This window comes from Elephantulus edwardii, unplaced genomic scaffold, assembly GCF_000299155.1.
Source record: "Elephantulus edwardii isolate Elephantulus edwardi_28Jun2011 unplaced genomic scaffold, EleEdw1.0 scaffold00014, whole genome shotgun sequence".
Classification (NCBI taxonomy): domain Eukaryota; kingdom Metazoa; phylum Chordata; class Mammalia; order Macroscelidea; family Macroscelididae; genus Elephantulus; species Elephantulus edwardii.
Genome location: NW_006399764.1, coordinates 11,785,063 through 11,804,404, shown reverse-complemented (window position 1 = coordinate 11,804,404; position 19,342 = coordinate 11,785,063). Strand labels below are relative to the sequence as shown.

At 38.0% G+C, this 19,342-nt stretch overlaps 1 protein-coding gene across 2 annotated transcripts in view; it reads right to left on the bottom strand.

The window, feature by feature from the left end:
• The window catches only part of MLLT3 (myeloid/lymphoid or mixed-lineage leukemia (trithorax homolog, Drosophila); translocated to, 3), a 344,501-nt gene that overhangs the window by 92,558 nt on the left and 232,601 nt on the right, over positions 1-19,342 (bottom strand). The window lies entirely within an intron of this gene.

The window sequence follows — 19,342 nt, the reverse complement described above, 5'->3', positions numbered from 1 at the left end:
GAGTCTTTTGGTGAGACTATAGCCTGACAGAACCCTGAAGATGGAGCTAAAATTAAAGGTTTTGATTCAGATGGATGAATGAATGAATGAATGAAAAGCTAACTTACAACTGCTATGAAACAAAGCCTGCTGGATGACTGAGGAAGTTTGTGCTGCCAAACTGAACCTAGACTTACACTTGATGACTGAGAAGATGTCTGAACTAACTGAGGGACTGTGTCATGCTATTAGTCTGGCTGGAAGTTGCTGTTCATTAAGCCTATACTATGTAATATCTTTTGTCTTCTCCACTCCACAACCTATTTCCCTAATAAACCCCACAACTGTGAGTAAAATCTGTGAGACAATTTATTTGACCCAATGACTAAAGCAAGTACATGTAGGATGGTATATCTGACCATTTACGCTAATTGTTTGGTACTACTGATATTATTGATGGGGACAGTTCCCCTTTATGAAGTTGGCAGAAGTTACACTTGGTCTTCCCCATGTTTTCATTGCTCCTTTCACAAGTACAATTTAATGGAAATAAAATATTTAAAAGAAAATTTAAAACATACATAAAAACTTCAACTGAATAATTTAGTCAGTAAGTAAGATTGGCTCATATTGGCAGCATGAAAGATCAGCTGGAAGGACTATCAAACCATGAAGGAAAAATATGAGGGTTTTTTTTTTTTGGCGGGGGGAAGAGATTAAAGACATTCAACACACAAGCCACACAAAGTTTTCACAAAGAGTGTTTTAGTATGTTTGGTTTTGTTTGGGATTTTTTGGGGGGGTTTTTTAAAGCAAACAGAAAACAAGCAAACCAAATCCACTGCCTTGAATAGATTCAGACTCATTGTGACCCTCTACTTACTGGCTTTCTGAGGCTGTAAATCTCAACAGAAAGGAGTGGTTAGTAGATTTGAACCACCAACTTTTTAGTTAATAACCCAACACATATCTACCACACAACCCACATTTGTGTGGATTTTTTTAAAAAAATGCAAGTAAAGACAGAAGCTTACTAGAGAAAAATACTTTGCAAACAGAGACATGGACAGACAAGGCACCACTAGCCAATCACTCCAACTCACGTTCTTTAAAGAATATAGGAAAACATTGCCAACGAACTATAGAGAAGAATGAATTTCAATCACACAGAGAGCCAAGAATAAAAGTAAGACTGGTGAGAAAAGACGCATTCCTGTAAATTCCCTCAATTCCAAGCCTTTAAAAGACAAAGGAAAGATGATGTTGCTGGGAAAAAATTAATTTTTGAGAATCAAATTAACATGGAACTTCTCTGAAGTTGAGTGTTTCAAAGGCAACTCTTAAACACACTAATATATAACCTGAGCTAGGAATGAAAGACAGGTGACAGAAAGGTAGCAGAGTTCAATCTCTTTAAAAGATAACACTGAGCATGACTGTCCTCTGGGAAGAACCATACAAAGTTCTATTCAGTTCCAGTAGAAAGGATACAAGGAATTATTTTTCAGTATGCAGCAAACAACTGTTTGAAATCAAGAGTCCCTTCCTACATATTTTTCAAGGGACACAGAAACCTAGAGACATCATTAGCAAATAGTATTTCTAAACTGATAGACATCAAAACAGTAGTGTTCAGAGAGCTTACATAATAATGAGAAAAGCAACATCTCTCAAATACTTCTATAGAGCACATGAGGTCTCCAATTATTTCAAAGAGTACCCAGCACCAAACAATGAAGTTATCTTTCAACTCATAATGAAAGGTCTTAAAAATCAAAATTAAAATCTGTTCTGATACAGAGTTGGTAGTGACAAAAATTTAAACTACTAAAGACAAAGAAATGATCACTCCCAAGGAGGTAGGGAATTCACAGTATAAGTAAAAGATACTTGTACCAGTACACATCCATGCTGTGATTATAGGAGATTCATGATATGAGTAAAAAATACTTGCACCTGTACACATCTATGCTGTGCTTAAATGGTCTATCTATTCAAAACTCAAACACAATTCATTTTCAATTTAACCAGCGCATCCCCAGCACTTACTAAACGACTTAATTTTGTATCTATAATAGTGGAGATATTAGTATTACTTATAAAGTTAATGCAATGATTAAGTACGTCCAACATATGTAAAGTTCCTACCACCACATTGGCAAATGACAGAATGTAAGTTAATTATTTCAGATTACAATTACTGCTAATACTACAGACAATCACAGAAGACTATATGTTGTTGTCATTGAGTAGAATATAAATCCTATCTATTCATGTAGCACAATGTTACCAGTCTTGACAATGAAAAAAATTTTGGATAACAAACAGAAAAGGTGGAAATACAAGGTGAAGGAAGACAAAGTCTAGGATAATCTGGACCTAAAAAATCCGAGAGTAAAAAGACACTGTCCATAGTAATAGATTCTTTTTAAAAAAATAATTAAAAAAATTCCATGTTCAACATCTAAAATGTTACGAAAGCATCCTGAAAAAGCATTTAAAATAGCATTTAAAAAAGAAAAGAAGGTGGAACCGATAAATTAGACTGTCATGGAGAGAGAAGGACTAGGCACATTATTTGGAGACATTTGGCACTGACTTAGAATTTAAAACTGCAACAGTGTAAAGTGGTTCTTCCTAAGAAGGGAATTAAAAAGTAATAGAATACAGGATGTTTGCTGTCTTTGGAATCCATTGCTTTACAATTTAGTTCTTTAATATTTTGACATAAATATCTTCAACCTCTTCAATGTACATTTATATACCCTCCTATTCCACATAACCACTTGTACTTTAAATATTTTGTACAGCATATTTTCTGTCAGGAAAAAAAAGGATGCTATTCAACTCTGTGACTTCTATGTCTGAAAGTAATTTTCTAGGTATCCTTCTATGTTTGAAAGTAATTTTCCATTTTCCTTCTGATATCATTTGAATGTAATTTTATCTTTATTCAGCAAACTGCAATCTAGCACCAAGTTACAAATCTAGTTTAAGAAATGTAGATTACCATTAAACGGAGATGAAATGAAAACCTATAAATCAATTTACAATGTGCAAACAGAACAACTACAGAAATTGTATTTTATCTCTGAAGTGAAGATTGTAGATAATAATTGTTTTCATTTCCCTAATCTGTGGTGAAAGCATTAATACCAAATAATGTATTTAATTACTCCATCTACATATAAATATGAAGTTTAAGCACAAAGTGTCAACTAGAAAAAATAAGTCAATATTTTTCTAATAATATTGCAAGTGGACAAAATTTGAAAATACATAAATTCCATTTATCCAAATGATTACTTTTATTTGTGCTGTAAAAGAAACTGATTCATCTTAGGTAGGGTGAGATCAGGCTATTCTTTGGAGGCAAGGATTCTGAAGCTTCATTTGACATACTTTGGGCATGTTGCAAGGGAGGACTAGTGCTTGGAGAGGGACTTCATGCTTGAGAAGAAGGGACAGTACAAGAGAGGAAGATCCTTGATGAGATGGATTGCTTCAGTGACTGGGGTGATGAGGGTAGATGTGTCCAAGACAGTAAGACTGGCATAGAATACAGCAGGGTTGAGGGCTGCTGTACATAAAGTCTCTATGAGTCACAGAAAACTCAGTGGTACATAACAACAACAACAACAACAACACATACTACAAAATACTTTTGTTTTTAAAGTTAATCTCATATAAAAGTCTTTCTCTTTACATACTATTCTCTAACTTGGTGTGGTTAAAGTTCTAAATTACAATTCAGTACTGTTAAGTTATATTTAGAAGACTTCTCTGTTTCAAGCAAACTTTTGTTTAACTTTGAAACTAGAAATTTAAAGTATCAATTATAACACTTCTCTAAGGTTATGAATATTTTCTTTGTACAGTTTCTGTTTTCTGAAACACGATTTAAAACACACTGGCCAGCACTTTCTGGTCGTCTTTTTTTAGTACCAGCTGGCTGCCTTGCCAACAGAGGCATGATAAGCAACTTTTAATCACTGAGACTAGTCAATCTTCAATGTCTACAACTCATAAAGAGTGGCTGGAGTATAAGGTGGAAACAATGGCTGCCATATAAAAAGTCCTGTTATTATAGAACATTTAAAAACAAAACTACACAGAGAGACAACTAGACAACAGAGAAATACAGTCAGAATTGTACTATCTTGTCACCTTCCCTCAATGGTTATTCAACAGCTATTTACAGAGTCTCGAGCATACACAAAGAACCATGCGTGCTAAGGAGTCCTGGTAAAGGAGTATGTTCACTGTTTGGTAAGCAAATTGTGTGCTGTTTGAATTCACTAACTTCACACACACACAAGAAAATGAGATAAACTTGCTCCTATTTTTATTTACAGACTTGGAAAACCAATGGAGTGCTGTCATGAGTGGGAATTGCCTCAAGGGCAGCATGTCCACTCAAGAAAGAAAGAGGGGGGAGGGGCGGAGAGGGAGGGAGGGAGAGAGAGGGAGGGAGAGGGAGAGAGGGAGGGAGGGAGGGAGGGAAGGAGAGAGAGAGAGAGAGAGAGAAAAGATACAAAGAAAGGATACATGCCTGACACACTCTTCTTGATTTTGAACTATGCAGTGTTCCCTTGCTGTTTTAGAGAACAGCTTCTTGGTCTAAGTATAGGTTTCACATGAGCACCACCAAGTACTTAGGATTCTCATTCTTCTTAATGTTAATCACAACTGTTGTGATCTACGCATTCAAATTCTTTTCCATACTCAATAAAATGCAAATTCCTTCTGGTAATATGTGCTTTCAGACAAGGTCCATAGCATTGTGAAAAATGTGGACTATTGTAAGAACAACCAAAATACAACACAGTAACAAGAAGTTAGCAATGTTGTTTGAAAGTGGCATTGGTAAAGGAGGCCAGAGATTTGCAAAAAAATGCAGTAGCTACAAAGCACAATAAAAAAAAAAAATCCCAGGCACCACGTAATGGTTTCAGGGAGAATGTAAACAAACAAATAAACAACAACAAAAAATCCAAGCTTCCAATTTAGGAAGTATGGTAGATTTTTTTGTAACACTCACATATTGCTATTGTTGTACAGTTACATACTGGATTAAAAAAAATAAATCTTCGGAGGGCATTGTTGGGCTTATTAAACAACACAAGGAAACTCAGGAATCATGAAAATATGAATGGAAATAAAAAGGAAGAATGAGGGAGAGTTAAAAGATGAAGTGGGAACTACATTTAGTATGAAAGGTAAGGTTACTCAAAGGGCATACACATGTCTCTGCCTTCATGGGTCAAAAACCAACTCAATTTGACAGCTTAGTGATAAGGAAATGAGCTGCCAACCCAAAGATAGCAGTTCAAATACACCAGCTGCTCCAAACGAGAAATATGGGAAATCTCTCACTCTCGATTACTGCCTCTGAAAGGCCATTGGAGGATCAGTTATGGGTCAGTTCTGATTTGATGGTACACAACAAGAGAAAAAGAGAGAGGGAGGGAGAGAGGGAAAGGGAAGGGGGGAGGGAGAGAGAGGGAAGGGAGAGAGAAGAGAGAAGAAAGAGGAAGGCGTAAGGATAAAGGGGGCGGGGGGGAGAGAGGGAAAGAAAATATGTGAATGAGAATATGAACAAATAGGTTTATCCTTGAGAGGGTGAAACTAGGCTGTCCATGGAGGCCAGGATGCTAAAGCTCCATCTCACATACTTTGGCATGTGGCCAGGTGGGACCAGTCCTTGGAGGAAGGCATCATGCTTAGAAGGGTAGAAGAACAGTGCAGGAGAGGAAGACGCCAGAAGAGATGGATTGACACTGTAACTAGGGTAATAGGGATGGGGTGTCAGAGACAGTGAGACTGCGCAGAGTTCAGAGCTATTGTGTACAGGTTTGCTGTGAGTCTCAGGTGACTTGATGGCACTTAGCAACATACATTTTATGATAATATATTTTATTTCTTCTCCTAGCAGTAGGAGTCCTTGTACAGTAGAGTAGTGCACTAGGTTTTCTGAGTTACCTAACAGTGATTTGACTCCACCAGCTGCTCCACAGAAAAAAGACGGGGAGTTTCCTCCTGTAAAGATTTACAGTCTCAGAAGGTTGTAGGGCTCTAACCTGACTGGAGGCCCAAAACAAATTATGTCAATACAAGTGAAAGTAAAATCTTATGAAAATATAATAGTCAAAACTGACTCCCAAATACATAATAATTTAAAATTATAATTTACCTCTTAACTAATCTAAAATAAAAAGTAGAAAATGTTTACACAAAGAAAATAGGCCCATCAAGTTTTAGGAATTGAATGATTTAATCTTATACAATCTCTTCCAAAGGATGAAAATACAGGAAATACTTTTTTTAATTTTATGTTATGTGAAACCTATACTTGAACCAAGAGGAACTTATCAGAACAGAGAAGGAAAAATTGCATGGTTCAAAATCATGAAGGTGGTCTGCCAGGGATGTATTCTGTCTCCATACATTTTCAATTTGTATGCAGAACAAATCATCCAGTAGGCTGGGCTTTACGAGGAGGAATGTGGCATCAGAATTGGAGGAAGATTCATCAACAACCTGCATCATGCAGATGACACAACCCAGCTTGCTGAACCTGAGTAGGACCCAAAGCACTTGCTGCAGAAGGTCAAGAACTTCAGCCTTCAATATGGACTGAGGCTCAACGTCAAGAAAACAAAGATTCTTACCACTGGGCGAACTGGCAGCATCAGTATGGATGGTGAAAGACTGAGATAACAGTATTAGTTTGCTTGGCTCCACAGTCAATACTCTTGGTTCCATAAGCCAGGAAATAAAAAGACAAATTACATTGGGAAAGTCAAATATCAGGGACCTCTCCAGAGTACTTAGAGCAATAAGATCAGGCTGGAGACTAAGGTGCACCTGATCTGGGCTATAGTCTTCACAACTGCATGCTATGCATCAGAGAGCTGGACAGTGACTAGGGATGACAGAAAGAGAACTGATGCCTTTGAGCTGTGGTGCTGGAGAAGAGTGTTGGATATACCATGGACTACTAGGAGAACAAACAGGTTTGCCGTGGAGAGGATGAAGCCAGGCTGCGATTCTGAAGCTTCATCTGACATACTCTGGGCATGTGGCAAGGAGGGATCAGTCCTTGAAGAGGGACATCATGTTTGGGAGAGTGGAGGGACAGCACAAGAGAGGAAGACACCTGGTGAGATGGATCAATCCAGTGATTGGGGTAGTGGGAGTAGGTGTGTCGGAGACAATGAGGTTGGCACAGGATAGGGTAAAGTTTAAGGCGTTTTTACATAGGTTTGCTATGAGTCTCAAGTGACTAGACAGCACATAACAACAACAACAATAGTATCAACAGGAGACAGATGGGCAATCTCCGCCCGTGTGATTAAACTGCTTCTGTAAAGTCCCTGGAGATTCAACCTTGGTTTGCTTCTGACTAGATGGTACACAACAACAACAAAAATATCAACATAACAAAACTTGCTAAGAACACCAAGTGAAAAAAAAAATGTGTGTGGGTTAATGTGACCCAAGGATATGCATGAAAATTTTAAATAAAACAGTAGCAAAATGGGAGTTAGTTCCAATTCATAGCAACCTCATGTAAAAGAGAAGGGAAATGCCCAGGTCCTAAGCCATCCTTCCAATACCTGAGCCCAATGTGTCAGCCTCTGCATCAATCAGCCTTATTCAGGACTTTCCTCTTCTATACTTAGAGGAAAACCAAGAAAATCCAACTACATCAAGACCAAAGTGTATTAATCCCAAGAATTCCAGAGTATTTTAGCACGGCAATAATCCTCCACAGTGTATCATAATAAAATGGCAAAAAGTATTAGGCAACAGAGTAAAGAAAACACTTATTCACTGCAATAGAAGAAAATCTACCCATGACTTACAAAACAAACAAACATAAAAAAGAAGACAACAAAGTCCCTTAACAAATAAAATTAAAAAGCAACCTCTTTATTTTGACAACCAAACACCCACACAAACAATGATGAGTATTAGCATCATACCCTTCAAAATCAGGAACATCCTTTTAGATGTGTTCCTCCTTTAGAAAGGATGTTAAAAATAACACAAACACAAGAGGGGTGGGAGAGTAGAGGCAGAGGGATGAGAATGTGCAGGGGGAGGGAGGATTAATCATCAGGTTGTACAATTCGATGGGCGTGGGGTGAGGAAAATTCAAAGAATTTGTTCTTAAAAACAATGTATTCCAATTTTGTAAATAAACTAGTTGTTGTTGTTATGTGTTGAGTCGCCTGTGACTCACAGTGATCCTTTGTACAACAGCCCTAAAACCTGCACTATCCTGTGCCAATCTCATCTCCGACACACCTACCCCCATTACCCCGGTCACTGAGTCAATTCATCTCATGGAGGGCCTTCCTCTCCTGCGCTGTCCCTCCACCCTCCTGAGCATGACATCCCTCATGACGGCTGACCTTGCCTTACAACGTGTTCAAAGTATGTCAGACAAAGCCTCAGAATCCTTGCCTCCAAGGAGCAGTCTGGCTTCACCCTCTCCAGGACAAACCAGTTTGTTCTTCTAGAAGTGCATGGTATATTCAATATTCTTCTCCAACACCACAGCTCAAAGGCATCAACTCTCCTTCTATCATCCCTAATCATTGTCCAGCTCTCTAATGCACAGCAAGTAATGGCAAAGACCATAGCCTGTATCAGGCACACCTTAGTCTCCAGACTGACATCGTTGCTCTTCAGTACTTTAGAGAGGTCTCTGACAGCAGACTTTCCCAATGCAATTCGTCTTTTAATTTCCTGGATGCTAGTACCAAGAGTGTTGATTGTAGAAAATAAAAAAAAATAACATGAGAACAAAAGTAAATGTATTTCTGCATAACAGCAATGTAAGAAAACAGTTTTTTAATATTCCATTTCTAATAGCAAGAAAGACTATATTGTACCTAGCAATAAAAAAAACCCAAAAATCTAGGCAGACCTTTATCAACAAAATGTTAGAATTTTGTAGCCTTGATAAAAAGATACCAGATTCACAGATAGGACAGTCATCATCTACAGATTTTACTGTCATTTCAATCCATGTTTCAACAAATGTTTTCAAAGAACTTAAACTGTTTTTAAAACATATATGAAGAAAAATAATGATATATAATGTGACTTGTCACACTACATAGAAAATCTTGTTATAAAATGACAGTAATTACAACACTGCGATATTACTGCCAAGACTGACATACTTACCAATGGAACAGACTGGGGTGGGGGTTGGGGCCTAAATACACTTGTAGACATGAAAAAATGACACCTGGCAGGGCAGGCGCTGCAGATCATTGAGGAAAGCACAGAAACTACAAGAAAATGTCCTGGAATTGGTTTTCTATATAGGAAAAAATTTAAATTAGATTCTTACATCATACCATATATAAAAATCAATTCCAGATGCTTGAAAATAAATGCCTACATGTTTGACAAAATGTCTAAATCGTTTGGTGATGAATAAACATGGCCTTGGGACCATAAAAGATTTGACTACATTAAAATGAAGGATTTCTATCAAACCTGTTAGTGTTGATGGCTGAACAAGATGGTAAATGACATTAAGTCACTGAATTACACAGGTTAAAGTGGTTGAATGGCAAACTTTTTGTTATACATATTTTCCACCAATACAATTTTAAAAGTTATGTATAAGTCATCAAAACAAAAATGAAACAAAATATACCATAAATAAAGTGGAAAGCCAGTAACTGGGAAAGGTAGCTATGGTCAAGGTAGCTATAACCAAGAAACAGTTAATGTCAGCAAAATGGAAAAAAGTCCTCCAGCAAATGAAAAGAAGCTTGAAAAGACATGACACAAACACTTCACTGAAGAAGAAATAGAAATGGCCACCGAAATACAGGCTCAGTTCTGTTAGAAACCTATTTAATTATTAGCAGAACTGAGATTCAAGTCAAGATACAAGCCTATCACTAATCAGTAAAACATGAAACTAAATTATCATAGTACATTAACTTTGTATCTACTCAATGAGCAGAAATGGGGGGAAAAATCCTCTGCAGTGAGGCCTAGAAATTCACATTCAATAGGGAGCTCCAGTGGCCTAGTGGCAAGAAGCTGCACTGCAATCTGGAAGGCAAGCGGTTCGAGGCCACCAGCCGCTCTGCGGAAGAAGGATGGGCAATTTCCTCCAAATGATTAACTGCCTCTGAAAACCCGCTGGATTGTCAGTTATGGGTTGGTTCTGACTCCATGGTAAACAACCACAACAACAAGCTCCCCAGTTAAATCCTATGTGCATTATGGTTTGGGATCCACTGAATTAGAGTTGTTGTTTGTTGTTATGTTCTGTGGATGCAGTACCAGCACATAGCTGACTCTCCAAGGGGTTTTTGAAAGACTGTAAGTTGTGCAGAAGAAGACTGCCGATCTTTCTACTATGGAATAAATAGTGGACTAGAACCGCCTGCTTTTGGGTTGGCAACACAACTCCTTACCTCTGGGCCACTAAAGCTACTTGATTTAGAGTTTTTCATTGTTATTGTTTTTCAGTACTGCAGGGGCAGAGCTGACCTATATATGTGATTCAGGGGGTTTTCAGAGGCGGTAAATTGCATGAGAGGAGACTGCTCATCTCTTTCCCAGGGAGCTGCCAGTGAATTCAAACTGCGTATCGCAGTCATAAAACTTTAATAATCCACTGCCCAAGAGAATTCATGCTCAGACATATTGGAGACGCAAGAGAGTTCATAACTATACTGTTCACAGAAGCAAAAGTAAAACATAAAAGAGTAGTCGAGATATTTATCAACAAGAGAATGAATATGTAAATTATGATACAGATATTCTATGGAATTTCTACAACAGTAAAGCAAAAATTCAAAAACATGTAATAATAAGGATAAATCTCCCACAGTGGTGAGTGGAAAGAGTCAGGGAAAATTACAGAGTACCACACACACTCACAAAGGTAAAAAGTAAGCAAAGCTGAACAAACCGAAGACATACATTTTCAGTAAAACTATGTTTAAAGGTCAGGAAAATCCAGCATAGCATTTATGTCTGGGGAGAGAGAAAGGGATGGGCTGGGAATACATACAGAGACAGAAGGGCATTAGTGCTCAACTGACTCTAGTTCTTAAATTAGTAAGTTTCTTTTACAGTTTATATTAAAAAATGAATGCAATCTTTGTACACAGCAATTATTAAAATATGCTAAGATCTCTTTAAGCAGTGAATGTGCATGGCTGCTATCGACTCAAGTTCCTTGGAAGGAAGTCTCAGTTATATATTTCTGAGAAAAAAAATAAGCTGATGAAAACCTACATTCTGTGCCATAGAATGAAACCAACCCATAGCTGACCCTCCAGTGGGTTTTCACAGGCAGTTAACTGCACAGGAGAAGACTGACCGTCCTTCTCCCATGGAGCAGCCGATGGATTCAATCTTTAGGATTGTAGCATAGCTCTTCTAGAGATCCCAAGGACACACATCTACTCCAAGAGAAGGATAGCCATTTGTGATTGGTTAATGGTTTTGTATTTTAAAACAGTTCCAAACTGCTGATGTCAGTAAGGGTAAGTCTATGGATACTTACTAGCTGCTGAAAGAAAAGTACAGCTATTACTTTCTCATTTAACTTTCCTTTGAATTCAAAAAGAGAGGCGTTTGGTAAAGAATAGCAAACAAAATGCACTGGGTGAATAAATCCTTGAAAAATTTTACAATATAAAATTTTTATTATATTGTATATGTGGTTTCACCCACAGAACTGAAATGACATAACATAAGATGGTTAACACCATAAACAGCAAGGAACTGGTTGATGATCTATCCCTATCTTTTCTAGGTATCTGTCATCTGCTGGCAAAGATATAATGAGAAAAACATTCACGTGAAACTGATTTTTATTGGAAAATATTTGATAAAAGGAGCAGAGACAACAAACTACAGGATGAGCCTGGCTTATATAAAATTTCTATATTACTAAAGACTTTCTATTTTACAAGTCAAGTCAGTTATTCATGGAGCACTCAGCTCACTTCTGTAGAGGGGAAAATGAAATGTGGAAAAAAAATTCCCAAGGTTAAATGAAAACAAAACAACCTTGTGACACATTTAGTCTATGCACTCTAATAAGAACTAACATTTAGAAAACACAAAGATAACAATCTTTTCCTAATTAAGTACACATTAATGTAAATGAAGTCACTTGAGGAAATGGCTGCCTTGCAAAATTATTTCCAGCCTTCACAAAGAACTACCTCCCTTTCTGGCTGTCTCAAAACACATGCTTCGTCTTTGTTTTTCTAAAATTTGGTTCACTGTTGTCTCCCCCCCAGTTCCTGAAACAGTGACTAAAAGAAGAATAATTGCCTAAAGTGTGCAAAGTATTTGTCTTTGATTTAATCTATGCATGGTGAGCGTTTCCTATATTGTAGGCGCTTGAGGATGTCGGAAATACAGTATAGTCCTCAGTCATCCAGAAATAATACAGATGATTAAAAACAAAATGTGCCCATCTTTCTTCTGAACAAATTAATCTCAAAACTGGCAGGTTCAGATGTGCAGAGTGTGAGGCACTAGCTGAGGATAAGGCTGGGGACAGGAATAAATGTTGGGACTTGACGTCAGAAAAAAGAATTCCTTTAAGAAATAGCTGGATTCAGGACTGGAGCAGGGTAAGTACAAAATAAGCCAGGAAACTTTTTTTTGGCGGGGGGGGGGGGGGGGGGGACAAAATAAGCCAGGAAACTTTTGGCGGGGTGGGGGTGGGGGGGCGGTTAAAGAGTAAACAGAATACACAAACGTGCTGACAACCAGATGAAGAGGCTTCCCCCTACAAAGCAGGAATCATAACCCCCCAAGAGATAGAAATTCAATAGTATGATGATAGGATAGCTAGATAAGATAGATAGATACACACACACACACGTATATACACACGCATATATATAAATTATATAATAAATACAAATAAAATATATATAAATTATATATATCAATTTCCCATTCAGTTGGTGGATTTAAACCATGTGCCTTCGAGACTGCAGCATAACTTCTTAGTACTAAGCCGCCAGAGCTCTCTTAAATTTCATTAGGAAAAAGATAGGTGCTTTTTCTAAAGTCCTTGCCCAGAAAAATACTTACTGGCCTAGTGGTAAGAAAGTGTACTGCAATGTCAAAGTCACAGTTTGAATACATCAGCAGCTCTTCAGAAGAACGATCTCCTCCTATGCAATTTATTACCTCTGAAAACACAGTAGAGGGTCTGCTATGAGCTGGTTTCCAACTCACAGCACACAACAAAAACAAAGAGAAAAGGAGAAACTATATCATTTTCTAAAAAGCCTGATAGGGACTGTTTTAACCAAATATTCAAAGTTAACATCAGTAGTAAGAGTATGACAGAAATCCTGACCACATAGAATGACATGCAAGAGCCCAGCTTCATTTCTGTGATGTTCCTGCAAAAGAAAGATGTACAACCTGAGTCTGAGCATGAGGAAGTATCACAGGAACACAAACTGAGGGGCATCCTACTAAACAAGTGGTCTGGAATCTCCAATACTTTCAAATTCTTGAAAGTTAAAAAAAACACAAACCTGAAAGTGGATAAAGATACTTGGCATAGGGTACCTGCTGGTGCCATGGTTACACGCTTATCTGTTATATTCTTCATGTTCTTAGGAACCCTCAAGTCAACTACGACTCACAGTGACCCTATGAACAACACATCTGAAACGTTTCTTATCTTGCATCATCCTGTCTCTGATATGCTCGAGCCCATTGTTCCAGTCCCTGTATCAATCCAACTTGTTGACGGTTTTCTTCTCTTTCTCTCATCCTTCATTTTCCCCAGCATGATGTCTTCTTCTAAGGACTGGTCCCTCTTGACAACACGCCCCAAAGCACGTGAGACCAAGTTTCACCTATGTTGCCTTTAAGGAGCACCCGAGTTGTGCTTCTCCCAAGACATGACTTATTTGGGGTTTTTTGACAGTTCACAGGATACTGCATACTCTTCTTCAACACCATAATTCTAAGATATCAATTTGTCTTCTGTCATCCTTACTCACTTTCAAACTTTCAGACACAGAAAAGCCACCTAAAGATTGACAAACAGAATCAACAACTTTGGAGCAGAAAGAGCTGGCAATCTGCTCCCATAAACTCTGTTGTTGTTATGTACCATTGGGTAACCTGTGACTCATAGTGACCCTATGTACAACAGCCCTAAGCCCAGCTCTATCCTGTGCCAATCTTATTGTCTCCGACACACTTACCCTCATTACCCCAGTCACTGAATCAATACACCTCATAGAGGCCCTTCCTCTCCTGCGCTGTCCCTCTACCCTCCCAAGCATGACGTCCCTCTCCATGGACTGGTCCCTCCTTGCAATATGTCCAAAATATGTCAGACGAAGCTTCAGAATCCTTGCCTCCAAGAAGTAGACTGGCTTTACCCTCATCAGGACAAATCTGTTTGTTCTCTTAGCAATCCACGGTATATTCAATACTCTTCTCCAACACCACAGCTCAAAGGCATAAACTCTCATTCTATCATTCCTAGTCATTGTCCAGGTCTTTGATGCATAGCAAGTGATTACAAAGACTACAGACTGGATCAGGGGTACCTTAGTCTCCAGAATGACACAGTTGCTTGCTCTTCAGTACTTTGGAGAGGTCTCTATGACAGCTGACATTCCCAATGCAATATGTCTTTTCATTTCCTAGCTGCTGGTGTCAAGCATGTTGACTGTAGAGTCACGCAAACTAAAGCTGTTAATAATCTCAGTCTCTTCACCATCTATCATGATGCTGCCAATTGGCCCAGTGGTGAGAATCTTTGTCTTGATGTTGAGCTTCAATCCATATTGAAGGCTGCAGTTTTTGACCTTCTGCAGCAAGCGCCTCACGTCCTCCTCAGTTTCAGTAAGAAGGGTTCTGTCATCTGCATAATGCAGATTGTTGATTAGTCTTCCTTCAATCCTGATGCCACATGAAAGAGTACTATTCTGGCACATGGGGTCACGCAGAGTCAGTTGACTGGTTAGCACCTAATAACAGATTTGACAACCACATACTATTCCTGACACAACTCCAAAACGAAACCTTCTGCTTTAAATAAATTTTAAAAAAAAACCACACAACAACAACAACAACAACAACAAAATCCATTATTGAGAAAACCTCTAAACCTTCAATGGGATCTGAGAATAAGTTGGTAGCAGTATAGCACCTGTCTGTCAGTTTGTCTTACTGTGGTGGTTTGGGAGTACAATGCTTTCAGCTATGTGACCAGTGTTTCAAATGCCAGCAGGATCACACATGGCGGACAGATTTCAGAATAGTTTCCAGACAAAGAACAACTATGACGAAGGACCCAATGGCATACTTCTTTAAAAACACGCCAATAAATATCTTACGCATAGCACAGTGTGACACAGTGCTGGAAAACTAATTTCTCAGGCACAGAATGGAGGGAAAATGGCCTTTTAAAAGTAGAGTTGAACCTCACAATGTAGATGGAATAAAGTGTTCATAACCTTAATTTACTGAGGTAGCATGACTCAAAATGAGAAGAAACCACTGCAAATATCCATTAATAACTAAAATGTGGAATGTATGAATTATGAATCGAGTAAAGCTGGAAGTTGCCAAAAATGAAATGGAATGCATAAAGATTGACATCCTTCATATTAGGAAGTAGAAATGGACTGGCACTGCCAATTTTGTATCAGAAGATCATACAGTTTATTATGCCAGGAATGATAAGTTGAAGAGGAATGACATCACATTCCTTGTCAAAAAGGGCATTCTAAGATCTACTTATGTAGATGTACTTATTTACAATGTAGTCAATGATGGGATAATATCCACATACATAAAAGGAAGACCAGTTAATGCAACTACTTTTTTAATTTATCAATCAACCAATAATGTAAAAAAAAGTTTTACCAACTTCTACCAAGTCTGAAATTGATAAAACACATAATCAAAACGCACTGACATTACTGATGATTGTAACGTAAAACTGGAAGAATCAGAAGTTCAAAACATGGGTGCACACTGATAAAAAAGAGCGACAAGTTGCAGGGTAGAACTATGCAAAATGAACAACTTTTTAAAAAATTAATTTTAACAAAAGTTTACAGAGTTTACAGAGACTTAGGGCTTCCAGTCACTCATTGTTGTACTTTTCTCCCTGCCCACCCCTCTCCCCAATTCACTCTTCTCCTTGAAAAGGAAAAGAAAAACTCCTTCATTGTTATGCAATCCCTCCCCCCAAGTCCACTGCACTGCACAGCCCTCACTCTGGACTACTGTCATGACAATAATACACAATCATATATCCCTTTTAAACAGTTCTCTCCCTCATCTGTTTTAATGCAGCATACATCATTCCTCCCCTCCTTCTGTTTTCCCTCAACCCCAATGTCAGACCCATTTTATAACAGCAAAATGAACAACTTACTCATTGCAAATACATTCTGTTCCTCAGTAACATAAATGAGGACTATCTGTGGACTTTTCTGGGTAGAAATACACAGGCAAAATCTGTGGAAAGGGACAAGGGCAATGCTCGATACCATCACTGAGAACAAGACACAAAGAACAGACCAACAATTACTTACTGCAAATGCAAGTTGAAATTGAAAATTAAAACAGATCCACGAAAGGCAATGCATGACTTTTTGCATATTCTAGCTGAATTCAAACACTGTCTCCAAGACAGAACTAATGCGTCAAACACTAATTACCGAAGATCAAACACATTTTGATGTAATATAGCAAGCATACCACGCACAAAGAAAGGAAGAAATGATTTAAAATGCAGAAAAGACGAAAACAGATGTCAGAAGAGACTCTGAAACTTGCACAAAGTGTAAAGTGGCTAAAGCAAACACAAGAAATGGCCAAGAAAGTACGACATTTCAAATGGTTGCATGAGAAGACAGAGTGAAGTATTAGAATGAAATGTACAATGACCTGGAGTTAGAATATCAAAAGGAAAGAATACTCTCTGCATTCCTCAAGGTGAAAGAACTGGAGAGAAAATTCAGTTCTCATATTGCAACAGCGAAGATTTCTATGAACAATATATTGACATAGGAAGTAACACATGAACATAGAGGAAATACACAAAATTATTTTACCAAATGGAACTGGTTGTCATTTAATCATTTCAAGAAGTAGCATATGATCAAGAAATGAAGACAGTGAAGGAAGAGGTCCAAGCTTCACTGAAGGTACTGTCAAAAAACAAAGCTCAAGGATTCAAGAGAACATCCACTGAGATAATTCAATCAACTGAAAGAGATGCATACTTGTGTCCATTCCAAATAATGTAACCAACAGGATGGAAATGAAAAGAAAAAAAGGAGAAATATAACTAACATTATATCCAAGTAAACATTTCCTGAAGATAATTTTAAAATTACAGCAGAATATCATCACGGAACTGCCCGATTCAAGTTATATTCAAGAAAGGACAGAGAATGAAGGGTATCAATGCTAACATCAGATAGCTCTAGGTGAAAGCAGAGAATACCAAAAAGATATGTATTTAGAAGTATTTCTTGACTACCCAAAGGCTTTTCATTGTGTCAATGATAAAAATTATGGACAGCATTTAGAATTAAAAAAATTCCAGAGAAGAGATTTGTACTCTCGCAGAAGCTGTACACGGAACAAGAGACAACTATTTAATCAGATCAAAGAGGATAATACATGTTTTCAAAATCCGTTGTGTACCAGGTTTGTTTCCTTTCACAAAACCTATTCAGTCTGTATGCTGAGCAAATAATCCAAGAAGCTGGCCTATATAAAGAAGAATGTGGAATCCGGAGTGAAGGAAGAATCATCCCCAATCTCCAATGCAGAGAAGGCACAACTTTGCTTGCACAAAATGAGAAAGACTTAAAGCACTTACTGATGAAGCTAAAAGATCAGACCTTTGACTATGGATGAAACTTCAACGCAAAGAAAACTCAAATCCTCAGAACCAGACCAATAAACAACAACATGATAAATAGAGAAAATGTTGAATTTGCCAAGAGTTCCATTTAACTGGGATCCACAAATAATACCCATAGAAGCAGTCAGAAACTAAAAATGATGCACTGCATTATGCAAACTCCAGCAAAAGCCCTCTTTATAGTGTTAAGAAAGAGATGTTATCTTGAGAACGAAGTTTTGTCTAAGCCATTCACGGTATTTTCAATTGCCTCACATGCACTCTAACTGAACAGTGCTTAAAGAAGACTGAAGACGACCTAAAGCACTTCAGCTATGGTTGCTGGTTGTTGTTATGTGCGATCAACCTGCAACTTAGAGCAAACCTCTGAACAGTAGCTCTGAATCCTGCCCTGTCCTAAGACAATCTCAGTGACTTTGACGCACCTACTTCTATTACCCGATTCTGTGTCAGTCCCCCTCATCCGGGGTCTTCCTCTGCTGTGTTGTCCCTCCACCCTTCCAAGCATGATGTCCTTCTCTAAGGACTGGTCCTTCCTGGCCACGTGCCCAATGTATGTGCCATGTAGCTTCAAAATCCTGGCCTCCAAGGAGAAACTTGAACCACAGTACTGACAAAAAGTAGGGAGTATTTAAAAATGGGAATATATATGAATTGCAAGAATGAATAAATTTTCTTAGAAAAAGTATAGCCACAATGTCCCTTGGAAGTGAAGATGCTTAGACTTCATTATATGTATACTGGATGTTATCAGGAGAAACCATTTCCTGGAGACGGACATTCTTGAGGAAGTAGATAGGGGAAAAGAGAAAGACTTTCAAACAGATGAAGTGACACAGTGGTTGCAAGAGGAGTCTCAAATATGGCAATGGTTGTGAGGATGGCACAAGCGCAGGCAGTATTTAGTTGGACTGTCCACAAGAATTGTTGCAATTCAGAACAAAGGGCCCCTGACAACAAAACCCAAACAACGCATCAAAGGGTGGGTGGAGGTGATGGAAATGGGAAAGACTCAGTGTGAAAAACAATATATACGAACTTTGGAAATACACCAGTATAAAATAAAATGTTTAAAAAAACAATGTATCAGTGCTAAATTACTGATACTCATGGTTGTATTATGGATACATAAGAGAATGTCCTTGTTTGTAGGAAAGAAGCACTATGCAGTGATTACAGAACATACTGAAAATTTATTCTGTGGTGATTTAGGGGGAAAATTGTTTCATACTATACTGGGACATCTTATAATTCTGAGAATGTCTAATTATCAAACATTAAATAAATAAAAAATATTGTGGTGTGTCCATCTCTCAATGTGTCCACAGTAGCGTAAGGAGTGTTTGGGAAGGTATTTCAATCTGATTAAGAAAGGAGGGTTGTCAGAGAAGAATCCTCAGCCTGGACCATTCACTCACACTC